The 24,222-nt window shown below is 46.7% G+C and overlaps 3 pseudogenes; 2 read left to right on the plus strand and 1 right to left on the minus strand.

The window, feature by feature from the left end:
* The first annotated feature begins 4,666 nt into the window (after positions 1-4,666).
* LOC147119008 (uncharacterized) overlaps positions 4,667-24,222 on the plus strand; it is a 139,768-nt pseudogene continuing 120,212 nt past the window's right edge.
* LOC147119009 (uncharacterized) lies at positions 4,925-5,890 on the plus strand (annotated as a pseudogene).
* LOC147119010 (uncharacterized) overlaps positions 10,349-24,222 on the minus strand; it is a 29,007-nt pseudogene continuing 15,133 nt past the window's right edge.

Here is a 24,222-nt window from a genome sequence, read left to right on the forward strand (position 1 = left end):
TCTTGAGGGAAGTGGCGGTAGGGATTGTGGATGCATTGGTAATTTTCCAAAACTCCCTGGACTCAGCAAAGGTCCCGGCAGACTGGAAAACTGCTAATGTAACACCCTTATTTAAAAAGGGCAGTAGACAGAAGGCTGGAAACTATAGACCGGTTAGCCTAACATCTGTGGTAGGTAAAATTTTGGAGTCCATTATTAAGGAGACAGTAACAGGACATTTGGATAATCATAATTTAATAGGACAAAGTCAGCATGGTTTTATGAAGGGGAAGTCGTGTTTGACAAATTTGCTGGAGTTCTTTGAGGAAGTAACATATAGGGTGGATAAAGGGGAACCAGTGGACGTATTGTATTTAGACTTCCAAAAGGCATTTGACAAGGTGCCACACAAAAGATTATTGCTTAAGATAAAAAATCACGGGATTGGGGTTAATATTCTGGCATGGATAGAGGATTGGCTATCTAACAGAAGGCAGAGATTTGGGATAAATGGTTCATTCTCAGACTGGCAATCAGTAACTAGTGGTGTTCCGCAGGGGTCAGTGCTGGGTCCCCAACTCTTTACAATCTATATTAACGATTTGGAGGAGGGGACCGAGTGTAACATATCAAAGTTTGCAGATGATACTAAGATGGGAGGGAAAGTAGTGAGTGAGGAGGACATAAAAAACCTGCAAGGGGACATAGACAGGCTAAGTAAGTGGGCAGAGATTTGGCAGATGGAATACAATACTGGAAAGTGTGAGGTTATGCACTTTGGCAGGAAAAATCGTAGAGCAAGTTATTATCTTAATGGCAAGAAACTGGAAACTACTGAAGTACAAAGGGATCTGGGGGTCCTGGTGCACGAAACTCAAAAGGTTAGTATGCAGGTGCAGCAAGTGATTAAGAAGGCCAATGGAATGTTGGCTTTCATTGCTAGGGGGATAGAATATAAAAATAGGGAGGTATTGCTTCAGTTGTACAAGGTATTGGTGAGACCGCACCTGGAATACTGCGTACAGTTTTGGTGTCCATACTTAAGAAAGGACATACTTGCTCTCGAGTCAGTACAAAGAAGGTTCACTCGGTTAATTCCGGGGATGAGGGGATGGACATATGAGGAGAGGTTGAGTAGATTGGGACTCTACTCATTGGAGTTCAGAAGAATGAGAGGCGATCTTATTGAAACATATAAGATTGTGAAGGGGTTGGATCGGGTGGATGCGGGGAAGATGTTCCCGATGATGGGTGAAACTAGAACTAGGGGGCATAGTCTTAGAATATGGGGCTGCTCTTTCAAAACTGAGATGAGGAGGAACTACTTCACTCAGAGGGTGGTAGGTCCATGGAATATGGTGCCCCAAAAAGCTGTAGAAGCTACATCATTACATAAATTTAAAACAGAAATAGACAGTTTCCTAGAAGTAAAGGGAATGAAGGGTTACGGGGAGCGGGCAGGAATTTGGACATGAGTCTAGGTTCAGATCGGACATGGCCCTGTGGGTAGTGGAGTGGGCCCAGGGGCCGTGTAGCCTGATGCTGTTCCTATTTCGTGTGTCTAATTCTGTTAGATTCAGGAGATGGCTCTGTGATAGTAGATTGGCGGTTAGGATCAGATCAGCCATGATCTTATTGAATGGCGGAGCAGGCTCGAGGGGCCGATTGGCCTACTCCTGCTCCTATTTCTTATGTTCTTATGTAATTTTGTCCTTGACGGTGGTCTCTAGTCGTTCACCCACCACTGACATTAGACTGATTGGCCTTTAGTTACCAGGTTTATCTCCCCTTTTTTAAACAGGGGTGTAAAATTTGCAATCACAGAATCACAGAATCCCCACAATGCAGATAGAGGCCATTTCGGCCCATCGAGCCTGCACCGACACATATCCCACCCGATCCCCGTAACCCCTACACCAACACATATCCCACCCTATCCCCGTAACCCCACGTATTTAATCCCCCTAACACTAAGGGTCAATTTATCATAGCCAATCAACCTAACCCGCACATCTTTGGACATCCTCCAGTCCTCTGGCCCCACTCCCATATATCTGAGGGAGATTGAAAGATTGTAGTCTGAGCTTCTGCTATCTCCACCCTAGCTTCCCTCAGCAATCTTGGATGCATCGCATCTGGACCGGGTGACTTGTTAACTTTGAGTGATGACAACCTATTGAGCACCTCCTTTCTATCTATTTTTATCAAATTTCTCTACTCCCCCCTCCTCTACTGCGACATTAACTTCATCCTCTTTTGTGGAGACAGATGCTAAGTACTCATTCAGTACCTCAGCCACACCCTCTGCCTCCGTATGATGAGCTCCTATTTGGTCCCTAATTGGCCCCACCATTCCTTTAACTATCCTTTTACTTTTGATACGTTTATAAAAGATTTTTGGGTTCCCTTTTACATTACCCACTAATCTTTTCTTGTATTCTCTCCCTTGTGTCAGCTGTGGCTCAGTGGGTAGCACACTCGCCTCGGAGTCAGAAGGTTGTGGGTTCTAGTCTCACTCCAGGGACTTGAGCACATAAAGCTAGGCTGACACTCCAGTGCAGTGCTGAGGGAGGGCTGCACTGTTGGAGGTGCTGTCTTTCTGATGAGACTTTAAACTGAGGCCCCGTCTGCTCTCTCAGGTGGATGTAAAAGATCCCATGGCACTATTTTGAAGAAGAGTAGGGGAGTTATCCCCGGTGTCCTGGCCAATATTTATCCCTCAATCAACATAACAAAAACAGATTACCTGGTCATTTAAAAAAAATTAAAAAATGTTTTATTCATTGATGGGATGTGGGCGTCGCTGGCTGGCTAGGCCTGCATTTAGTGCCCATCCCTAATTATCACATTGCTGTTTGTGGGAGCTTCCTGAGCACAAATTGGCTCCCGTGTTTCCCACATTACAACAGTGACTCCACTTCAAAAGTACTTCATTGGTTGTAAAGAGCTTTGAGATGTCCGGTGGTCGTGAAAGGTGCTATATAAATGCAAGTCTTTCTTTCATATATCCTTTTTCAATTTCCCCCCACTCTCTGTATTCTCCTGGTTTTTGACGGTATTCTGTAGCTGACATTTGTCGTAAACCTCCTTTTTCTGTTTTATTCTAACCTCTACATCCTTTGTCATCGGGAGCTCGAGCTTTGGACGCCCCATCTTTCCTCCTTATGGGAATATGCTTGGTTTGTACCCGGTGTCAAATTTTGTTTTATAACGTGAAGTGTGTTGGGACATTTTACTACATTAAAGACGTTATATAAATACAAGTTGTTGTTATTGTCTGAAACTAACAAATTCCACAGAGGAAAAATAACATTTTTTTTGCTCTGAAGTGTTAAATATTTTGTTCCACGAAGTTTATCTGCTTTTATTCATGGATTTTAAAAGCCTATTGTAAAACCTGAGACATCCCGTTGTGAGGCAAAGAGCCTTGTGTCCAATAAGGGGAGTAAAGGCCCACGGTCTCCCCTGGCCCCGGGCCCTGAACAAGGGACTGGAGAAACTCGCTGCCCTGCGGATCAGACAATCAGCCGGCGCTAGTCCCGCCCCTCGGGCTCCCCGATTGGTTGGAGGACCCGCCGCCGGCTCGCTCCTCCAGCCCCGCCCCGCTCGCTCCCTATTGGTCGGACAGTGAGCTGAGCATGCACGGAAAAAAAATAAAAATATAATCGGGGTCGAGGTTATGATCTGAAATTGTTGAACTCGATATTGAGTCCGGAAGGCTGTAAAATGCCTAATCGGAACAGCACCTCATCTTCCTCGGCCCCTATTATATTTTTATATTTTTTATCCACACTTTTGGTTTGTGCCTTTTCCTTTTTTTTCACTCTCTCCCACATGGCAGCTGTCCTTCACTCTGCCAGCGCATTTCACACTTCATCTAGAGCCATTGTCTGTTTCTTTACCTGTCCTCTTACTATCTTGTCTCACCTTGAATATCTCTTAATGTCTCTTCCTTCATCCCCTCCCCCATTTTCCCAGCCCTCAAACTGCCTTTTAATCTGTTTCATTCCTGCTTTTTCTTCTCCGTTCCGTAGAAGGGTTTCGACCCGAAATGTTGACTCTGTTTCTCTCTTCACAGATGTTGCCTGGCCTGCTGAGTTTTTCCAGCGTTTTCTGTTATTTTGGAGTTCCAGCATCCGCAGTATTTTGCTATTGAGAGCGCTCAGGGAGCGGGTTCACAGAAATCACAGAAACCCCACAGTGCAGATAGAGGCCATTTCGGCCCATCGAGCCTGCGCCAACACATATCCCACCCGATCCCCGTAACCCCTACACCAACACATATCCCACCCTATCCCCGTAACCCCACATATTTAATCCCCCTAACACTAAGGGTCAATTTATCATAGCCAATCAACCTAACCTGCACATCTTTGGACTGTGGGAGGAAACCGGAGCACCCGGAGGAAACCCACGCAAACACGGGGGACCCCAGGCCCCATTATTAAAACACTCAACATTATCCGCTTCACAAACACCCGCGGTGGGCCTCAGGCCCCGAACAAGAGCCTCTGGGCCGGGCATTTTCCCTGAGCGGGGCGGCAGCTGCGGGGCTTTCTCCCGGTGACAGGCCCGGGGTAACGGCTGCCATCTTGAGAGGCTCAGGGCAGCAGGGCGCATGCGCGGCCCCCTTGGCCAGGAATGAGGAGGAGAGATTCTTGTCAATTTCTACCCTGAACTCACAGTGATGGCTTTTGTGAACTCCTTTTACAGGCTGTGAGAAGGGCAGCGTTTACACACCGCAAACTCAAACCAAACATCACAGCGAGATCAGACAGAGTCACTCCATTCATCAGGACCCGAATATCATCGGCCTTTGAATGTTGAAGGAGCAATGTTTGTCTGTTCTGTCTGTGGGAAAAGATTTCAAACATCAGTGTAACTGTAAAAGTACCGAGACACACACACCCGAGTGAGAGTGTTCCAGTGCACTGACTGTGGAAAGAGCTTTAACCAGTTACACAGCCTGAAAAAATATTACACCATTCACAGTGGGGAGAAACTGTACGCGTGTTGTGTGTGTGGATGAGGCTTCAACCGATCGTCCAAACTGGAGAGACACAAGGACACCTGCACCACGGAGAATCCATGGAAATGTGGGGACTGTGGGAAGGGATTCCATTGCCCGTCCCAGCTGGAAACTCATCAATGCAGTCACACTGGGGAGAGTCCGTTCACCTGCTCCGTGTGTGGGAAGGGATTCACTCGCTTGTGCATTCTCCAGACACATCAGCGAGTTCACACTGGTGAGAGACCATTCAGCTGCGCTCACTGTGAGAAGAGGTTCAAGCAGTCATCCAACGTCATTCTACACCAGCGAGTCCACACTGGGGAGAGGACGTTCACCTGCTCCGTTTGTGGGAAGGGATTCACTCGGTCATCCCACCTGCTAACACACCAGCAAGTTCACTCTGTGGAGAGGCCATTCACCTGCTCAGTGTGTGGAAAGGGATTTAATCAGTCATCCAAACTGCTGACACACCAGCGAGTTCACACTGAGGAGAGGCCGTTCATCTGCTCCGTGTGTGGGAAGGGATTTAATCGATCATCTAACCTGCTGACACACCAGCGAATTCACACTGGGGCAAGGCCGTTCACCTGCTCCGTGTGTGAGAAGGGATTGAATCATTCATGCAACTTGCTGACACACCAGCGAGTTCACATGTGTCTGCAGGGGTTGGATTCTGCTCTTAATCACATCCAGGACTGAACCATGTTCATTCTGACAGTTGGGGTTTGTTTCTGCTGATATTAATAACCCCTATAACTGGGCTGGAGTTTAATATTCTGGATATATAGCTGATTGACTTGTCGGGGCTGCAGTGTTTGTTTAAGAACCGCTGTCTGATCTTTCCCCTTAATTTCTGATGAGAGTCCCTGAATTATTTTACAATAAAATTATGAACTTTTAACTCAATCCTAAATTGATCTTTGGTTCCACTGATTAACATCTCCAATTAGAAAGTGCTGATTAATCCTCGCTGACAATTCTTACTGACTTGCACATTACACACAGTGGCACCTCCATTATCCACCAGAAAGAAGGGGAATGGGAATTGGTGGAGAATCGGGAATCCCCAAATGTTGCCCCTCCCGTCTGGTACAACAATCCCCTCGGCACGGGAATGGAGACAAGTCCAGTTATAGTGACGGGATGAGTTAAAGGTATTTACTCAGACAGGCGGAAGGTGGGAAGTGGTGTTCCACGGGGATCAGTGCTGGGACCACTGTTGTTCACCATTTACATGAATGATTTGGACTTGGGAATCAGAAGTACAATTTCAAAATTTGCAGATGACACTAAATTGGGGGATGTAGTTAATACTGAGGAAGACTGCAATAGCATCCTTGTAGAATTATTCAGTTGTGTTCAGTAAATAGCAGCATCTTTTAATTTGCTTTGACAGGTCACTATATAGTTATGTGAAAAACAGAAATCATTAACAGCTCCCAATTTCAGAATTGTCAGATTCAAACTCAACTTCTTCCAAGTACAATCTAACATTTCAAAAATTGTAATGGACGTAGGCGAGATATTGGGACTGTTGACTAACACAATCCAAACACAGTGACACACAGACAGATGGGCAGGTGTAGCTTCACAGCGAATCCTTTCAAGCCTCACTAAAAACTGGCAGACTGGCAATCCATTGTTCACTAATGGAGTTGTGATCTTTGTAAATTAAGAAAGGAAATGCATGGAAATGTGTCAGAGTTGATTAACAGAGTGGGGCATCATCTCCATTTGATTTCTATTTCTGACACCAGGCAACAGAAAAAGGTCATTACAACACGACATAAACAAACTCTTCAGGTGTGAGACATCAGACTTCAGAACAACACGTCTGCCAGCTCTGGCCACAAACCTCAGTACAGTCAACCTTTCAGCAGCTGCAGCCCTCATTAAATAACTAGTAGTTTAACATGTCTAGTAGAGCTTTTGTATCAAAATAGAAGAAATGTATTTGTGACACACACACAATTAATAATTACATCACAATGTGATTGTGAGGATCGATTATCGCCTCTTGATACCTTCCGTGCCCACCAGTCGAGGAAGGTATCAAGTGAACCGGTGGACACCGCCTGCTCCCTCTCCAGGGCCACCCGGGCAGGGACAAGACCACGGGAGAGAGGCAGGCAGCCAGAGTGACCCCCATGGGCCCCGCCCATCCTGGGCCTACAAATTTCTGTTTTTGCCAAGCCAGGAGAAGACCCTCCGACTTACCCACCCCCCCTCCGCACCGGGCGGGCAAAGATTAGGAGTGTGGGGCTAAAGTGTAGCCAAGAATTGAGGAGCAGCCCCTTCAGGTAGCTAAACAGGGGCTGCAACCTCTCACACTGAGTATATACACGGCCCATAGACTCCTCTAGGCTGCAAACATCACATCTGGCATTGGAGTCCGGAAAGGAACTTAGAAACTGTGCACACGACAGCTCCCTGTAACAGTCTCCACCCCAGATCCCCAATGGTGCAGGGAAGGACCCCCGCATAGAGAGCCCTCCACTGGGGAACCTCGCCTCCGCCGGACAGCAAGATGGCCCGCCAGTCTGATTGAGATTGGGCAATAAACAAAATTAATAAATAAATGATACAGAAACCCGAGTCCCCGGGTCCTCAGCCCTGGTGTGAAGTACGCTGGCCACCAATTTTCCGTTACTGACTCGCACCTTAGGCCCCGCCCAGTCTGGTTTAATTACTAAATGTTTTCTAACTCGGGTTCAAGCCTGTCATTGTGAGGGAAACAAGGCCTCAATTATTGGTGCGTCCCACCCGAGCGGCTGTTAATGGCTTTAATAAACTGGCAGCAAGGTTTTTTATTTAAAGCAGGAAAGTGGTGAAAAACGCCACTAACAATGCCTCAAAACTCACAGACAGAGAAATCCACTTCATCAGCGCCCCTGCCACAGGATTCAATATCCACCCCCTCCACCACTGGTGCACTGTGTCTGCAGTATGTGCGGTCTACAAGATGACCACGGTCAGGCCGTGTGGAGTCAAAGGTCAGGCAGCAGAATGGATGGAAAGATCGCTACAAACTTCCCTTAACCCAATCCACTGATTTCTGTTTTGTAGCCAGCTTTTCATCCATTCTACTGCCTGGCCCTTCACTCCACACGGCCTGACCTGGGTCATCTTGTCGATCTTACAAACTGTTATGGATAGCAAGCTGGTTACAGAAAACAGAGAGTAGGGGTTAAGAGTGGCAAAAGGTGGGAAGTGGTGTTCCACAGGGATCGGTGGGACCACTGTTACCATTTACAGAAACGATTTGGACTCGGGAATCAGAGGTGCAAATTCAAAATTTATCGATGACACCAAATTGGGAGGTAGAGTTAATACTGAGGAAGACTGCGACAACATGCAAGAAGACATTAATAAACTTGCAGAATGGGAGGGCAATTAGCAAATTAATTTTAAGAAAGGTGGTGCATTTTGGTAGGAAGAATAAGGAGGCCACAAACTACTTGGAAAATAAGAATCTAAATGGGGTAGAGGAGCAAAGGGATCTCGGGGTCCAGATACACAAATCACTAAAAGTAGCGACGCAGGTTAATGAGGCCATAACAGGAGCAAACAATGGTCTGGGGCTCATTTCTAGAGGGATAGAATTGAAAAGCAGAGAAGTTATGTTAAACTTGTATCGAACCTTGGTTAGACCACACTTGGAGTACAGTGAACAGTTCTGGTCACCATATTATAAAAAGGATATAGAGGCACTGGAGAGGGTGGAAAAAGGCTTTGCAAGGATGATCCCAGAACTGAGAGGATATATTTATCAGGAAAGGCTGAACAGGCTGGGGCTCTTTTCTCTAGAATAAAGAGAAGGCCGATGGGTGACCTGATCAAGGTCTTTAAGATTATGAAAAGGTTATATAGGGTGGACCTGGAGAAAATGTTTCCGCTTGTGGGGAGAACAAAACTACAGGTCATAAATATAACACAGTCTCTAATAAATCCAATGGGGAATTCAGGAGAAACTTCTTTACCCAAAGAGAGGTCAGAATGTGGAACGTGCTACCACAAGGAGTGGTTGAGGCGAATCGCACAGATACATTCACGGGGAAGGTAAATAAGCACATGAGGGAGAAAGGAATAGAAGGATATGCTAATAGGGTTAGATGAAGAGTGGTGGGAGGAGACTCGTGTGGAGCAGAAACACCGGCATTGACCAGTTGGGCCGAATGGCCTGTTCCTGTGTTGTAGACTCTGTAATTCTATGTAACTCTGTGTAACTATGTCTTCTGACTCCTGACGTAGCTGGAAAAGCTTTTACTATTATTACCACAATTGTGCACCATCTTCTTTTCCAAATATCTCTTAACTTCTCTAATGGCTGCTTTTGACTCCCTCAATTCTGGGTGATATTTGTCCCTATTCTCCTGTAAACTGAATTCATCTTGTTACAAACTGGGTTCAATGTAAGACAGTTCGGCGAGTCAGGGATCATTCACCCCTAGACCTACGCTGGCCGGTAAAACCCCAGACGGTTCCTCAGTAAGGATTCCTCTGGTTCCTCACCATGTATTTGTCAGGATGCCGAAACCCAGCTTCCTACCGTCCACTCCTGGAGGCCCCACTCCTGGCGGCCCCACTCCCTGAGCCTTCAGCAGGGTCAGTGGTGGAGTTCCACAGCGGGAGTGATCCCAGAGTAACTGTTGGGATCGCACCCCCATGGATGTTCCACGTGTATTTTTAGTTATCCTGGTGTCTAACACGCACACATCAATAAAACAGGGAATTCCTGGAAACACGCTGCAGGTCCTTCTTTATCTGGAGATCAAATGTCTGTTGTATAATTGTACCAGCAGTTAACAGGCTCCTGTGAACTCCTCCCTCTGCTATTTTAATGCAGACTTTAACCAATTTATATTAAAAGATTTATTTAGAGTCAGGACTGTCAGACAAACACGTTAAATCTTCATAGAATAATTACCACAGTCATTTTTTGACTGGAAACTTAAACCTGCTGTTTCACTTTCAGTCAGGAACAGATCGCAGTTTGACACCAATCTCTGATTTGACAGCACATTTCCAGCATTCGCCGTTCTTCCTGACTCTAAACACAGTTGTAAAGGAGCCTTCTGTTCCGTGCCTAGGAGCTCTGAACCATGGAAGGGAGCGGCTGGGACACATTTCTTACAGGCCTTAAGATTAACTCACATGGGGACTTTGCTGTCAGTGAAGAGAGATGAGAAAGACCAAAGTGCCGTTTGCCCCTCTCAGTGTGGCCCTGAAGGACTGTGTCCAGGCTGAAGTTCTGTTCCCGCCGTACGATCCTCCCCCAGATTGTCCTTTCTGAGCTCCAGCCAGGTGATGCTAAACACTCAGATGGGAAAGATGAAAAACTACAACAATGTGTTTAAAGCAAAGTTGATTTATCCAGAATATTAAACTCCAGCCCAGTTACAGGGTTTATTGACATCAGCAGAAACAAACACAAACTGTCAGAATGAACATGTTTCAGTCCTGGACGTGTTTAACAATAGCAGAATCCAACCCCTGCAGTCACATGTGAACTTGCTGGTGTGTCAGTAGGCTGGATGATCAATTAAATCCCTTCCCACACACAGAGCAAGTGAACGGCCTCTCCCCAGTGTGAGTGCATTGGTGTGTCAGCAGATCTTTTGTGCTTTTAAAGCTCTTCCCACAGTCAGAACATTTAAAAGGTCTCTTATTGGTGTGAGCAAGTTGGTGAGCCAGTAGATGTGGTGACTGAGTGAATCCCTTCCCATACATGGAGCAGATGAATGGCCTCTCCCCAGTGTGAACTCGCTGGTGTGTCACAAGGCCGGATGACTGAGTGAATCCCTTCCCACACACGGAGCAGGTGAACGGTCTCTCCCCAGTGTGAACTCGCTGGTGGTCAGTGAGTTCAGATGACCGCCTGAATCCAATCCCGCAGTGAGAGCACCTGAACGGTCTCTCATCAGTGTGAACATGTTGATGGCACATCAGTTCCCCGGAACTTTTGTAGCTCTTCCCACAGTCCAGCCATTTAAAAGGTCCCTTGTCAGTGTGAACTCGCCGGTGCTTCAGCAGATTTGATGACTGAGTGAATCCCTTCCCACATTCGGGGCAGATGAACGGCCTCTCCCCAGTGTGAACTCGCTGGTGTGTCAGCAGGTCACGTGATCGCCCAAACCTCTTCCCGCAGTGAGAGCAGCTGAACGGTGTGTAACCAGTGTGAATGTATTGGTGCTCCATCAGTGCCTCAGGGCGTTTAAAGCTCTTCTCGCAGTTGGAGCATTTAAAGTCTCTCTCATCAGTGTGAACCCGTTGGTGTCTCAGCAGGGCAGAGAAATGAGTGAATCCCTTCCACACACAGAGCAGGTGAACAGCTTCTCCTTGGTGTGAATGCGTTGGTGTGTCAGCAGGGCAGATGACTGAGTGAATCCATTCCCACACACGGAGCAGGTGAACGGCCTCTCCCCGGTGTGACTGCGCCGATGAGTTTCCAGCTCAGACGGGTAATTGAATCCTTTCCCACAGTCCCCACATTTCCACGGTTTCTCCCCAGTGTGACTGCGCTTGTGTCTTGACAGGCTAGATGATTGGCTGAAGCCTCGTCCACACACAGAACACGTGTATGGTTTCTCCCCGCTGTGAACGGTGCATTTTACTTCCATGTTCAAACACCAATGATATTCAGGACCTGATGAATCGAGCGACTTTGTCAGATCTTGATGTGATGTTTGGCTTGAGCTTCCTGTCCACAAATTCTCCACTCCTCATACCCTGTAAGATGAATTTAAAACAGGAAAAAGAGAGCGTGGGAGAGAATCCACAAAAAAAACAAAGGCAGGCTGTGAAATTGAGCTCAATGAATCTGGTCATTTGTGGGGCCGGCAGCAGAAAACGTGACCATGAAAGCTGCCGGATTGTCACAAAATCCCATCTGGTTCACTGATGTCCTCAGGGAAGGGAACCCGCCACACATATGGGTCTAAGCAAGTCTCTCGCCTATATGGGAGGAGAAAGGTGGGAGCAAAAGGGGGGGAAGGAGAGGGACTTTATATATCTGCAACTCGACAAGAACTTTGACAGAACCTCCTAAACCCGCGACCTCTCCCACCTTGAAGGACAAGGTGCCGGGGAACACCATCACCTCCAAGTTCAGCTCCAAGTCACACACCATCCAGACTTGGACATCTATCGCCGATCCTTCATCGTCGCTGGGTGAAAATCCTGGATCTCCTTACCTGGCAGCATTGTGGGAGTACCTTCACCACACGGACTGCACTGGTTCAAGAAGAAGGCCCAGCATCGCCTTCTCAACGGGAAACTGGGGACTGGCAACATATGCTGGCCTTGCCAGTGACGCCCACATCCCACGAATGAATTCAAAAAATCTGCATGTGTAAACTGGGTGGGGGTACAGTAGCATAGTGGTAATGTTACTGGACTAGTAATCCAGAGGCCTGGACTAATGATCCAGCGAGGCATGAATTCAAATCCCACCAAGGCAGCTGTGGAATTTAAATTCAGTTGATTAAATAAATCTGGAATAAAAAGCTAGTATCTGTAATGGTGGCCATGAAACTATCAAGTTGTTGTAGAAACCCATCTGGTTCATTAATATCCTTTAGGGGAGGAAATCTGCTGTCCTTAGCCAGTCTGGCCTATATGTGACTCCAGACCCACAGCAATGCAGTTGACTCTGAACTGCCCTCTGTGGTTCAAGAAGGTGACTCACCACCACCTCAAGGGCAATTAGGGATCAGCAATAAATGCTGCCTTGCCAGTGATGCCCACATCCCATGAATTAATTAACAACAACTGGATTAAAAACCTCTACAGAAATACTTGTTCCTAAAACAATCTTTTACATTGTAGGGACAGTGTCTGTTTAACAACCTGATCTCCCCCAGAATCCACCTCCCTTGACAGTCCCACATTGGAAATTGTTGGGTCCTCCTGGGCTCAGAAGTACTGGGGGTTAAACCCAGCATCTTCTCCTCCATCTCCACTCCAGCTCAAACTGAAACAACAAAAAGACCTACACAGGCGGCCAGGGAGCGACTTCCGCATCCAGCGCCCGCCCTGATACAAGCCGGCTCTGGCTATGCTGTGTCGATCCAGTTGTGGTTTCTCCTCTCCGGTCAGTCCCGCGCATGCTCAGCTCACACTGCCCTGTGATTGATGGAAGCTCCGGACCAATAGGAAGAGCGGGGCGGGGCTGAAGGACCGAGCGGGCGGCGGGTCCGCCAACCAATCAGAGTGTGCGAGGGGCGGGGCTTAACCTTTAAACCTGAACAACAGAAGGTGAGCTGAGCATGCGCGGACCTTGGCAGCAGCCGCTGACACATCAGGTGAGAGAGCTCAGGGAGCGGGTTCATGAACCCCGGGGGGACGCGGGCCGCTCACACCCCGAGCTCAGGGAGCGGGTTCATGAACCCCGGGTGTTAAGTCTGTGTGTTATAATGAATTATTACACAGACCACAAGAGTAAATTTTAACAGGTCTTTACTAGTTGAAGGTCAGGGCGGAACTGCCCAATAAATCATTACACAGCACTTATATACCGGTGTGGTCACCACCGGTATTACTGTATACAGCAGCCAAGATAAAGTAGTGCAACTCTTAAAATAGTTCTCTTAAAGGTGGAACGGTTCTCTTAAAGGTGGAACGGTTACATACACTACAATCCTCCCTTTTTAGCTTAACAGTATATATTTTCCATTAAACATAACATCATAACATATATACACAACTTCATGTAAAAACAGTTCACAGATTCAGTCTCTGAGGCGGCGCCTCCTGCGCCTCCTGACTCGGTCCGGATAGCGCCTCGGTGGTGTAGTAGTTCTCGGTGGTGTAGTAGGTTTTCGTTGCTGGGGTGACTCATCTAATAGTCCTTCACTGGACTTAACAGCTTGAATTTTCGTAACTTCAGAACCAGCATTGTGGACTTCTAAAGGCTCGAGTACCTTGGGAAGTTTTTCTGCTTCCAGACTGATTTGACTCAGTTCGGAGGGACCACGTGCGTGACCTGGTAGGGGTGATAATGGTTCAGATGAGTCATCATCTTCATCATCATGGGACAACTCACATGAATATACTAGATTGCTGTCCTCCTCAGTATCTACGTCCTCCAAATGTTTTATTATTTCTATTTTTGGAGCTTCAACTGTGAGTGTGGCTGTGGTCTGTGCATTACTTGATTTGCAGCTATATTCACCAGAGTCTTTGGGTGTGAGATTTGTAATGGTAAGCTCTATCACATTCTTATTTTGTTTAAATTTGTATCGGTCAAAAGATTCGATTAAGCTCTGGTCTTTGTACCATCTGACCATCTTGGGAGTAGGTGTAAACTCACAGCTCAAAGTAGCAGAATGCTTCTCTTCCACTGTAATGTTCTGTAGTTCTTTGACTACCTTTGACGGAGGCTCTTTAATAGTCAGCCTCGCCTCAGATTTTGATTTCCCTGCAATAAACTGCAGCAAGCCGGTCATCTTACAAGTTGTTTTTTTCAGAGTGAGACGATGAATAGTGCCACAATGCTCAATGTCCACATCTTCAGAAGCATGAAGAATTTCACCATTTAGTATCCATTTTGGAGGCTTCACGTCAGCAACTGAAAGCTCACACTCAAGAATGCCGTCACTTGGCTCTGTCACGTCCACGTCACATATGGTTTTAATGATGGCAATTGATTGCTCTTCTACATATAACTTTGCTGTGCTTTGGTCATCTATGTAAGAAGTCACACAACACCAGGTTATAGTCCAACAGCTTTATTTGAAATCACAAGCTTTCGGAGCGCTGCTCCTTCTTCAGGTGAAGTGGAGAAATGCATAAAGACACAGCTTATATAGTCAGAGAATCATGTCAGATGTTTACAGGTAACCTTTCCAACTGCCATTTATCACACCTCGGCAGAGAGATAATCACAGCAGTCAAAGGTGTGACTTGGTCATCTATGGCATCGCACATGTAGTTGCCTTCATCTTCAAAAGCGACATTATTAATAACGAGCTTCCTGTACACATCTTCACTCACAATCTCATATTTATTACTGGGATGAATCTCTTTGTCTTTGTAATACCACTTGACAGCAGCATTTGGCCTGGAAACCTTGCATTCAAAAATGACACGATGTTTCTCCATGCCAATCTTCTCTCTAAAGGGTTTCACAATTTTAACTGGCAATTCTTTAATTCGAAGCAAAGCTCTGGAAGTAGCGCTTTCAGCAACAAACTTGATCTCTGCAGCATCTTCAGTTTTTGCCTCTGCCACCAATTCCCTGGGTGGCTTATTACTGCTGACACCGCTCACAAAAGGGTGCTCTTTCTTCTTAGCTTTCAACTGATCGATGAATTTGACATATTCCCTTTCTTGCTCAGCTTTGATTCGTTTGGCCTCATCGCGCAGACGGTTTGTGTGTTCCTGTTCCATTTTCTCAATCAGCTGCTTCTGCTGTCTTTCCAGATTCTCCCACTCTGTGTCAAAGAACTTTTTCTTTGCATTCATCTCTTGCTCAAAACGGCGAATCATTTGTTCTAATTGCTGTTGTAGTTTGAAATTGAGTTGAGTTCGAGCCTGGTGTTCCTCAGAAATGTGCATGTCTGTAGACTGGACAGACTCAGAATTCTCTGTCAAACTGTGTTGTTGTTGTTCAGTGGAAGTCTGTTCTGATACTTTGTTATCTTCTGAAGCATTTATACACTCCTTCGTTTATCCATCATTAGTCTGCAAGTCCATTTTACACTTGTCTTTTGCACATGGGCTGGTCTTACCATCATCAGTTCCAGAGTCTGAGCTGATTGTCTTCGCCGAGTTCTCACTCTCGGCTTTGTCACTGTCACTGCTGCATATGCCCTCATCCAATATTCTGGACAATCGTGCAGGTTTGACATCTTTGTTTTTTACGGAAACTACCGTTATTGCTTTTAGGGAGTGCCAGTCCATATTTATTTTCCTGATCCACTCCCGTCCCAGAAGTGGTGGACCTCCCTCAGGTAGTACATATATGTCCATTCCTTGGTGTTCTTTACCCTGGTGTACCACCTTGACTTTTATCTTTCCGATGGGGTATACTCTTTGCCCCGTGTATGTCTGCGATACTATCTTCATATCCCGTAGGGGAATATGTTTGAATAACCTTTTGTAATCTTGCTTATTCATGACCGTCAACGCCGATCCGGTGTCCAATTCCATCTTCACGTGGACTCCTGCTATCTGCAGTGTGGCCCAGATAGTTTGTCGGTCAGCTTCCTTACTCACATTGTGAATTCTCAGACTACCCAGTTCCTTGCTGTTGGAGTCTGAGTCCGAATTCTGTTCATCCGAACTCTTCTCAGCCACCTTATGTACCTTTCTGCACTTTTCCTGTGGTGACTTTTTGTTGCTGGTCTTCTTTCCTGACCGGCATACTTTAGCTATGTGACCAAGCTTGCCACATTTTCTACATTCCTGGTTTTTAAACCAGCATTGGTTCTGATCGTGTGTTGTCTTTCCACAACGATAACATTTTGTTGTACCCAAAGCCATTTGATCTACGCTGAGTACCGCTGCCTTCAGCTGCATTTCCGCAGTGCCTCTCGCTGCGGCTTCGTGCGATGCTGCAATAGTGACAGCCTTATCAAGTGTAAGATCATTCTCTTCAAGTAGCCGCTTTTGTGTTCCTTTTTTCGACAATCCACACACGAATTTGTCTCTCAGTGCCTCTGTCAGGTTTTCCCCAAACTGACAGTATTTCGCTAGCTTACGCAGTTCAATTAAATACTCCGCGTTGCTTTCCTCTTTCAGTTGCGTTCTCGCATAAAATTTAAATCGTTCCGCTAACATCAGCGGTGTGGGGTTCAAATGATCCTTCAGGACAGCAACAATATTAGCGAAAGTCTGATCCGCCGGTTTAGCTGGTGATAGAAGATGCTTCAATAGCCCGTATGTCTTTGCACCCATTGAGTTTAGTAAGGTTAGTGCTTTATCTTCATTTGATATTTTATTTGCCTTACAATATATCTCTATGCATTCTACATACGTGGCCCAATCTTCAACATCGGGATCGAAATCGTTGATGTTACCACGCTTAGGCATCCTCGCAATCTTCTTGCGAAACAAAAAGAAATTTTTCTTTAACTTTTTTTTTAAATGGCGGTTTCCCGCGCTTGTCTTCTTCCCCGCCTTTTTAAAATGGCGGTTTCCCGCGTTTGCCTTTCACCCCCGCTGGCTGTCTCTTGTCACTCCCGCTCGCTCGGTCTCGGTCTCATTCTCCCTCGCTCGCTCGGTCTCGTTCTCCCTCGCTCGCTCGGTCTCGCTCGCTCGCTCGGTCTCTTCTCTCTCCCGCTCGCTCGGTCTCGCTCGCTCGCTCGGGCTCTGTCTCTCCCGCTGGCTGTAATGGCGATTGCCGTATTGCTGCGTTCGCCCTCCCCAGCGGTTTTCAATTCGTGGCTCCCAGCCCCTCTTGCAGTCCGGTCCTTTCCCCCCCCGGCTGCGGCTGAGTTCCCCGCGGGTTTTTAAAAAAAATTTCTCCCGCGCCTTACGCTGTCCCTGTCGCTGCGCCTCGCGGCCTCGGTAGCTGCCCGGCCTTTTTCACCGGTCGCGGTCGAGGTCTCTCTCGACGCTGTTGCGTCTCCCAGCCCGCTTGCAGCCCGGTCTCTCACTCCGGCTGCGTTTGCATTCGCTGCGGTCTCTCACACCGGCTGCGTTTGCATTCACCGCGGCTTCCGTGCCTTACGCTGCCCCAGTCTCAGCGCCTCTGGCCCCGACTTCTGTCCGGCTCTTTTCCCCGGCCGTGGTTGAGTTCTCCGCCCTTATATCCTCCGTTTTTCCCTCCCCTACTTCACAGATAATGTGGCCGACTTGCTTCTCGTCGCTGATCGGCTTACCCACCACCGTGATAGAAGGGATGATCACTGCCTGTTGCTGATGGAAGGCTTCGTGTCAGAATTCTTCCTTTGCTCTGCAGACCCGAGTCTTTTCTCAGCAGAATGATGAGGGCGGATGCCTCTTCTCGACGCCCATTAAACTGCCTTGGATATATCTCTGCCGCAGGGTAAGATCGTACTCGTCGCCACTGTTAAGTCTGTGTGTTATAATGAGAATTATTACACAGACCACAAAAGTAAATTTTAACAGGTCTTTACTAGTTGAAGGTCAGGGCGGAACTGCCCAATAAATCATTACACAGCACTTATATACCGGTGTGGTCACCACCGGTATTACAGTATACAGCAGCCAAGATAAAGTAGTGCAACTCTTAAAATAGTTCTCTTAAAGGTGGAACGGTTACATACACTACACCGGGGGGACGCGGGCCACTCACACCCCGAGCTCAGGGAGCGGGTTCATGAACCCCGGGGGGACGCGGACTGCTCACACCCCGAGCTCAGGGAGCGGGTTCATGAACCCCGGGGGGACGGGGGCTGCTCACTCCCCGAGTGCGGCCCCAGGCCCCATTATTAAAACACTCAACATTATCCACTTCACACACACCCGGGGTGGGTCTCAGGCCCCGAACAGAGCCTCCGGGCCAGGCGTTTGCCCCGAGCGGGGCGGCAGCTGCGGGGCTTTCTCCCGGTGACAGGCCCGGGGTAACGGCTGCCATCTTGAGAGGCTCAGGGGGCAGCAGGGCGCATGCACGGCCCCCTTGGCCAGGAACCAGGAGGAGAAAATCTTGTCAATTTCTACCCTGGACTGACAGTGACGGCTTTTGTAAACTCCTTTTACAGGCTTTGAGAAGGGCAGCATTTACACACCACAAACTCAAACCAAACATCACATCAAGATCTGACAGAGTCACTCCATTCATCAGGACCCGAATATCATCGGCCTCTGAATGTGGAAGGAGAAATGTTTCTCTGTTCTGTCTGTGGGAAAAGATTTCAAACATCAGTATGACTGGAAAAGCATCGAGACACACACACCCGAGTGAGAGTGTTCCAGTGCACTGACTGTGGAAAGAGCTTTAACCAGCTACACGCCTGAAAAAACATTGCACCATTCACAGTGGGGAGAAACTATACACGTGTTCTGTGTGTGGACGAGGCTTCAACTGATCGTCCAAACTGGAGAGACACAAGGACACCCGCACCATGGAGAAACCATGGAAATGTGGGGACTGTGAGAAGGGATTCAATTACCAATACCAGCTGGAAACTCATTGACGCAGTCACACTGGGGAGAGGCCATTCACCTGCTCCATATGTGGGAAGGGATTCACTCAGTCATCCCACTTGCTGACACACCAGCGAGTTCACACTGGGGAGAGACCGTTCAACTGCTCTGTGTGTGGGAAGGGATTCACTCACTCATCCCCACTCCGAACACAGCAGCTCATTCACACTGGGGAGAGACCTTTTAAATGCTCTGACTGTGGGGACAGCTTTAAAAGTTCTGCAGAGCTGGTGAGACACCAGCGAGTTCACACTGGGGAGAGACCGTTCACCTGCTCCTTGTGTGAGAAGGGATTCACTCAGTCATCCGACCTTTTGCTACACCGCCGAGTTCACACTGGGGAGCGGCCATTCACCTGCTCCATGTGTGGGAAGGGATACACTCAGCACTCCAGCCTACTGACACACCAGCGACTTCACACTGGGGAGAGGCTGTTCACCTGCTCTGTGTGTGGGAAGGGATTCACTCAGTCATCCAACCTGCTGGCACACCAGCGAGTTCACATGTGACTGCAGGGGTTGGATTCTGCTGTTATTGCTGCTGTTAATTACATCCAGGACTGAACCGTGTTCATTCTGACAGTTGGGGTTTGTTTCTGCTGATGTTAATAACTCCTATAACTGGGCTGGAGTTTAATATTCTGCATATATGTCAAATAAATCAGCTTTGTTTTAAACATGTTGTTGAAGATTTTTCTCTTTCCCACCTGAGTGTTTAGCATCACCTGGCTGGAGCTCAGAAAGGACAATCTGGGGGAGGATCGTACGGCGGGAACAGAACTCCAGCCTGGACACAGTCCTTCAGGGCCACACTGAGAGGGGCAAATGGCACTTTGGTCTCTATCGTCTTCTCGGGTGAATTTCTCGTGTGTGTTCAGGATAATTTTCTGCAACGATATGTCCTAGAACCAACAAGGGGACAGGCCATATTAGATTTAGGAATGTACCAGATTTAGTGAACAGCCTCACTGTGAGTGAACATTTATCTAACAGCGATCATAACATGATCGAGTTCCACATTATGTTTGAAAGGGAGAAATGTGAAACAGCTACTAAGGTTCTAGTGTTAGTTCAGGGCAACTTCAACAGGATAAGACAGAGACTGTCCACAGTAAACTGGGGAAATCTGTTAATGGGTAAAACAACAGAAAATCAGTGGGAGATGTTCAAAAAATAATTTACGGTGATACAGAAGCAGCTTCTACCCCCGAGGGGCAAGAGCTCTACTTACCAAAAAACCCCAGCCATGGACGACTAAAGAGAGAAGGGACAACATCAAACTAAAAGAACAAGTACACAGAAATACAATAAATAGCACAAATCATGGTGATTGGGAGAAATACAAAGAACAACAAAGGGTGACAAAACAGACAGTAAGAGCTACAAAAAGGGAGTATGAAAAGAAACTTGTAAGGAATATCAAAATCAACACAATTTTTATTACAATTATATTAGGAAAAAGAGGGTCAGGAGCAATGTGGGCCCCTTGAAAACTGATAATGGTGACATTGTAAATGATAATAAAAAGGTGGACATGTTGAATAATTATTTTGCGTCAGTATTGACAGAGTGGAAGAGGATAGCAGGCCGGACATCCCAAGGAAACTAATATTGAATCATGGACGGGGACTCACCAAAATAACAGTAATGAAGAAAATAATGGCACTAAAGAGTAACAAATCCCCAGGACCAGATGGTTTCCAAGCCAGGGTTTTAAAGGAAGTAAGTGAGAACATTGCAGATGCCCAAACTATAATCTTCCAAAGTTCTCTCGATTAGGTAACCATTTCGTCAGATTGCGCATGTCACTCCGCTATTTGAGAATGGTGAGAGAGGGAAATCAGGGGAATAGAGACCAGTTAGCCTAACATCACACCGTGAAAATTTTCAGTTGATCAGAGAGAGCCAGCATGGATTTGTGAAAGGTCGGTCATGCCTGCTGAACCTGATTGAATTTTTTGAAGAGGTAACTGAAGTAGTGGACAGGGGAATGTCTATGGATGTTATTTAGATGGACTTCCAGAAGGCATTTAATAAAGTCCCTTATAAGAGTCTGTTAGCTAAAGTTGAAGCCCATGGAATTGAAGGCAAATTATTGACCTGGTTAGGAGATTGGCTGAGTAGCGGGAGACAGAGAGTGGGGATAATGGGCAGGGACTCTAATTGGCAGGATGTGACTAACGCTGTCCAGCAAGGATCTGTGTTGGGGCCTCAACTATTCACCTTATTTATTCATGACTTAGATGATGGGATAGAAAGTCACATATGCAAGTTGCCTTTGACACAAAGATAGGTGGCATTGTAAGCAGTGTAGATGGAAGCATAACATTACAAAGAGATATTAATAGATTAAGTGAATGGGCAAAACTGTGGCAAATGGATTTCAATGTAGGCAAATGTGAGGTCATCCACTTTGGACCTAAAAAGGATAGAACAGAGTACTTTCTAAATGGTGAAAAGCTAGAAACAGTGGAAGTCCAACGAGACTTGGGGACCCAGGTACATAGATCATTAAAATGTCATGAACAGGTACAGGAAATAATCAAAAAGGCTAATGGAATGCTGGCCTTTATATCTGGAGGACTAGAATACAAGTGGGTAGAAGTTACACCACAGCTATACAAAGCCCTGGTTAGACCACACCTGGGGTACTGAGAGCAGTTCTGGGCACCACACCTTGGGAAGGATATGTTGGCCTTGGGAGGAGTGCAGCGTAGGTTTACCAGAATTATACCCGGACTTCAGGGGTTAAATTACAAGGAGAGATTAAACAAATTAGGGTTGTATTTCCTGGAATTTAGAAGGTTAAGAGGTGATTTGATTGAAGTTTTCAAGATATTAAGGGGAACTGATAGAGAGAATCTATTTCTGCTGGTTGGGGAGTCTAGGACTAGGGGGCAGAGTGTAAAAATTAGAGCCAGACCTTTCAGGAGTGAAGTTAGGAAACACTTCTACACACAAAAGGTGGTAGAAGTTTGCAATTCTTTCCCACAGACGGCAGTTGATGCTAGATCAATGGTTAATTTTAAATCTGTGATTGATAGATTTTTGTTAACCACAGGTATTAAGGGATATGGGGCAATAGCGGGGAAATGGAGCTAGGTCGCAGATCAGCCATGATCTCATTGAATGGCAGAGCAGGCTCGAGGGGCTAAATGGCCTACTCCTGTTCCTATGTTGTCAAGCTCTGGAATTCCCTCCCTAAACCTTTCCGCCTCTCTTTCCTCCTTTAAGATGCTCCTTAAAACTTACCTCTTTGAGCAAGATTTTGGTTACCTGCCCTAATATCTCCTTATATGACTCACTGTCAAATATTGTTTGAAAACATTCCTGTGAAGCAACATGGGATGCTTTACTACATTAAAGGCACTATATAAATGCAAGTTGTTGTTGTTGTCTGTGACACCAAATCCAGGGACCACTTAAACTTTGAGACCAAATCCAGGGACCACTTACACCAAGACACCAAATCCAGGGACCACTTACACCAAGACACCAAATCCAGGGACCACTTACACCAAGACACCAAATCCAGGGACCACTTACACCAAGACACCAAATCCAGGGACCACTTACACCAAGACACCAAATCCAGGGACCACTTACACCAAGACACCAAATCCAGGGACCACTTACACCAAGACACCAAATCCAGGGACCACTTACACTGAGACTATAAATGGGAATCAGAGAGCCTCAGTATGGAGAATGGTCATGGTGGTGAAACCAGCTCTAGTGAGGGTGAAAGGCGGGTAATGGAGGAAGATACTGTTAGATTCGTGGTTCAGTGGATAAATAATTACACGGATGCTGTACATAAACAAACAACAGGTCTTTACTGGAGGAGGGCAATCTCTAGACTAGGGTACAGAGGCATGCGCACAGCTTATATACCGGTGTGGTCACTGCCGGTACTACAGTATACAGGAGCTGTAAAAAGTAGTTCTGACTTAAAGCACATACACTACAATTCCTCCCTTTTTAGATTAATAATACCCCCTTAATATTCAAATAACAATTACATTTTTACATGTACATTCAATAACAAAAGTCCATTTATAGATTCAGTCTTTGGGGCGGCTTCCTGACCCTTTCAGGATAGCACCTTTCCGGAGGTTCTTGTTCTTGGTGCAGAGGCGATTCTGACCCCTTTTCATCGGGTAGTTCATCGGGTTCCACTGCTACTGGGTCTGAAGTAGAGGCTACCGGTATGTTGGGTTCATCCCCATGTACTCCAGACATGGGGTTGACGCCTTCCTGTGATGCTAAGATCTGATCGACGTGGCGTCTCACAATGTTCTCCCCGACATCCACTGTGTACATTAATGGCCCCTGCCTTGTACATATCGTTCCGGGTTGCCACTTCTCTGTTCGATAGTCACGGGTCAAGACTGGTTGCCCTACATTGAAGCTCCTTGTCGGCTTCTCGTTGATGTGCTGGAATTGTTTGTCCTCAACATTTCTTCGCACATTTGGTCTGAGCAAGTCCAGACGAGATCTCAACCTTCAGTTAAAGAACATTATGGCCGGGGTCTGGTTGGTAACTGCATGTGTCGCGTTTCGGTAGGCTAATAAGAAATTGTCCATCTTATGTTGTAGTGGAATTTCCTCGTTGCACATGGTCTTTATCGCCTTCTTAAAGGTTTGTACAAACTGTGGTCCATTATCAGAGCTGATCTGCCCTGGCAAGCCGTTTCTGGCAAATATGGTCCGTAGGACTGCAATCGTTTTCTCTGTAGTGGTTGAAGACATCTTTATCACCTCAGGCCACTTTGAATGAGCATCCACTGCTATTAAGAACATTGAGTCCATGAATGGACCAGCAAAATCAATGTGCACCCGTTGCCATGGCGAGGAGGGCCACTCCCATGGCATGTGGTGGTGCATTTTGGACCTTCTGGCATCCTAAGCAGCTCTTAGTTAGGTCTTCGATTTGTTGATCGATTCCCGGCCACCACACATAAACCCTAGCAAGGCTTTTCATTTTCACTCCCCTCAGATGACCTTCATGTAGCTCCATTAGCACTCTCTCCCTTAACTTGGGTGGAATCACCACTCTGGATCCACACATCACTGTCCCCTGGCATACTGACAGCTGTTCTCTTCTGGATGAGAATGCTG

This window comes from Somniosus microcephalus, chromosome 4 (assembly GCF_052327205.1).
Source record: "Somniosus microcephalus isolate GS21.2 chromosome 4, FLI_Smic_1.0, whole genome shotgun sequence".
NCBI classification, from domain to species: domain Eukaryota; kingdom Metazoa; phylum Chordata; class Chondrichthyes; order Squaliformes; family Somniosidae; genus Somniosus; species Somniosus microcephalus.